The sequence below is a fragment of the Octopus bimaculoides genome, chromosome 9, assembly GCF_001194135.2.
Source record: "Octopus bimaculoides isolate UCB-OBI-ISO-001 chromosome 9, ASM119413v2, whole genome shotgun sequence".
Taxonomy (NCBI): Eukaryota; Metazoa; Mollusca; class Cephalopoda; order Octopoda; family Octopodidae; genus Octopus; species Octopus bimaculoides.
The window spans coordinates 67,489,241-67,493,380 of NC_068989.1; positions in this window are offsets into that span (position 1 = coordinate 67,489,241).

Here is a 4,140-nt window from a genome sequence, read left to right on the forward strand (position 1 = left end):
GGTGGGGGCGGAAGTCTTTCCCCAAACTTTTGCGTGTCAGGCCTCTGGGTTCCTTTACCTCCACAATTCCATCTCTTTCCCGACCACTTTACCTTCTGCCATTTTTCGGATACATTCTGGGCATATTTACCTCGTATTTACGTCATCTCCCTCATTCGATAGATCGGAAAATGCTGACGTTATATCTTCTGCTATTTTTTTTCTTTGCGTGATTTGAGGCTTAACATCCAAAAATCCAGTGTCGTTCTCGCTTTCTTCTTACTGAGCTAAACTAAAACCCCGTGACTACCTTGTTTCTCTATCATTATTACAACGAATTATAAATTCTTCTGTTTTACTATTTTTCTATTGTGATTTCGTTGTCGTTGTAGTAGTTGTTCTTGTTGTTTCTGTTGGAAGTACAAATGACTGAGCAGAATTTCTTATCCGTACGTCATTTGTCTGACGTAAATGTCGTAAGGAGAGCGTTATGACGTCAATGTTTTTGATTACTATGGCGACAGCGGTGATGTTTGTTGCTATGACGTTACTGTTGTCTCGTGAACCTATTGTCGAATTGTTACCACTCCTTCCCTTCAATCCCGCTCTCTCTAAACATCCTCTCACTCCCCCTCTCACTTGCTTCCGTTAAGAAGATAGTAATGCCGACAGCGATGAGCCGGAGTAGTTTACTGGAGCTTTCGGAATATATATATGTCTTGCGATATTTCTTCTGTCTCTTTCATGTTCTGAACTCAAAACCCACTGAGACCAACGTTGCCTTTCATCCGTTCATCTTTTCATAATCGATAAAATAAAATACGGTTCTTGTACTGGTGATCGACGGTAGCGACTACCCAACCTTTCCTTTAGTGAGGGTGCAATGGCCCAGTGGTCAGGGCAGCGAACTCGCAGTCATAGGATCGCGGTTTCGATTCCCAGACCGGGCGTTGAGTGTTTATTGAGCGAAAACACCTGAAGCTCCACGAGACTCCGGCAGGGGATGGTGGCGAACCCTGCTGTACTCTACCACCACAACTTTCTCTCACTCTTTCTTCCTGTTTCTGCTGTGCCTGTAATTCAAAGAATCAGCTTTGTCACACTGTGTCACGCTGAATATCCCCGAGAACTACGTTAAGGGTACACGTGTCTGTGGAGTGCTCAGCCACTTGCACGTTAATTTCACGAGCAGGCTGTTCCGTTGATCGGATCGACTAGAACCCTCGACGTCGTCAGCGACGGAGTGCCAACAACAACAACAGCTTGCCCTTTAAATTTCAGGTCTTGTGTTTAAATCAAAACGCCAATATTATTAACTAACACACACGCTGGTTCAATTCCACTCTGTTAATTAGTTAATTGTTTAAATACCTATCTAGCTTAATCGTTTGTTTAACAGTTGTTCATTTGTTAAACAAACGATCAATTAGTTAGACTAATAATAAAGGAATGGAATTGAACCGGTGTGTGTGTGTTATTAATGTTGACGTAATGACTCATCCTAGACACAACAAAATTAATTTCAACACACGAATTCACATAAAGTATCTTACAAACCAAATACAAAACGAAGTAAAATTAAAGATTATCTTTTTTAAAACCACAATATTTCAATTCAGATCCAGCTCTGTTGAACAATTAACATTAGCCTCCCCCACCATTCAACGTAGCTTCGACGTTACAGCTCTGTTTCTCTATAAAATTGTCGACAAAAATATAGTTGTACACAGGTTATTAGTCGGGCAGAAACAACAAAGAAATTAGCGAAACTTAAGGGAAACCACAAAGTTTTAGGTTCAGTCCCATTGCTTGGTACTTTGGGTACGTATCTTCCATTATGGTTGGCCCTGGGCTGACCAAAGCTTTGTGAGTGAATTTGATACATGGAAATTGAAGAAAGTTCGTCTGTGTGTGTGTGTGTGTGTGTGTACCCCACCACCACTTGACAACCAGTGTTGGTTTGTTACTTAGGTAGTTTCGCAAGAGGTAACAATAGAATAAGTGCTGAGCTTAAAAGAAAATGTACAGGGGTCAATTTGTTAAATTAAACCCTTCAATGTAGTGCTCCAGCATGGCTGCAGTTCATTGACTGAAACAAATAAAAAAAAAAGAAAATATAAGACACAAAATCTCATGGTAATCAGACTGGAATCAGTAATAATAACTACTTCTAATTAAGTCACAAAGCAGGCAATTTTGAGGGTTAGTTGATTCTATTGACCCTGGTACATGACTGGTACTTAATTTTACCAATCCCAAAAGGATTTGAACTCAGGATGTAAGAGATGGAATAAATATCATTTTGTTTAATACAAGAACGATTTCACAAGGAAAATTTTTTTTAAAGGCTCTGTAATTATTTAAGGAAGACAGTTAGTGAAGGATTCTTGTGTGCCTTCTTCAAAGAATGGTTATAAGCGGTAACATATTTAGTTTTCTTGTTAATCATTTCAATCATTCAACCATGGAAATACTGAAGCATCAACTTGAGTTTAGTCAAACAAATCAGTCCCAGAACTTATTCATATTTTAAAGCTTTGTACTTATTCAGTTGGTCTCTTTTTTCTGAACTGTTAAGTTAAAGGGACATAAACAAGCCCATGCTGGATGTCAAGCAGCGAGGAGAGGGACAAACACAAGCACAAAGACACACACACATACACATACACGCACACGCGCACACACACACACACTTGTAAAAGGTTGATAGGTGGTTGGTGTTAGGATGGACAGCCGTCTGTAAAAACCCCTGCCAAATCAGACGGTGAAGCTTGGTGCAGTCTTCTGTCTAGTCAGCCCCTGTCACACTGTCCAACCCATGCCAACATGGAAAATTAAACTCCCTCTTATCTGGCACTCAAATAACTGAAACTCTCATGCAATCAGCACTCACCCAGCCAGCCACCCACCAAAATATAAATAAATAAGAGAAAATGTGTTGTGAATTAGAGTCAAGAGATCTTGTCTTAACTTATTGTCATTAAAAGGAAGTTTTGAGTGTATTTAAACTGGAATACTGCTTCTCAGTATTTTATTGTACAGTATTTTATTGTATTACATCTATAGTACCTGTATTTTATAAGGTTAACAAAATAGACATTAAATGATAATGATGATATATATGTAAAAATTCTGATTGGCCTTTGTGACATCTGTCTCATTAGGTTCATGATATAAGCAGAGTTACAGCATTCATTTCTTAGCAGTTGACTATCGATGCTGCAACTGTCACAGCTGCAAAGAATTTGACATTTTAGCCCAAAGCCAAACTAGCCAAAGGTTAAAATGTCTTTGCAATACAATGAGACAAGAATTGCCTTAAATACCACCATCACTGCCACCGCTGCTGTCACCACCACCATTACAACTAGCTAACCTGCTATCACATGCAGCATTAAAATTTTTGGTACACTACCATCCCATTGTACAACCATCACCTACAAATAAGTATAGTTTGCCAACAAATACCAGGCTTCTGCATGGTTTAGTCATTAGTGTGTTGGACTCATGATCATAAGTTGGTTGTTTCAATTCCTGAACCAGTCGACATGTTATGTTCTTGAGCAAAACACTTCATTTCATATTGATCTAGTTCTCTCAGCTGGCAAAAATGAGTAATCTTGCGACAGATCGTTGTCTTGTCCGGGTGGGGAATTTATATGCCATGGAACCAGGAAACTAGCCCTTATGTGTTGGTATGATTCCAGAAGATATCTTTACCTTATTATTATTTTTTTTTGTGTGAATATTCAGAAATGTTGTCTTCTGCCTGAATCTTCAGATGGTGATGCTCCCTGATTCCTGTAGAACAATGACACATTCATTGTGTCTGAAAATATATAGTTTATTTTGATAAATTCAAATAATATAAGACATGTAGAATTGATCAGATATTGTATGAAAAATGAAAGATATAATAAAGTAAAACTTTATTTGTACCACTGGTGGTCAAATGAATGATTACCACCAAACAATGTTCATACACATTAAAACAAAAATGGTTTTAGTTCCTATTTCACTAACTGAAATAGCTGAATCACTATTATTAAGGTTACATTTTTCTGTAATACTAACTCACCTACCCAACCTGTCAGCATAATAATAATAGTAATAATAATAATCCTTCGATATGGTTGAACAACCAATCCCAACCAGTCAAGA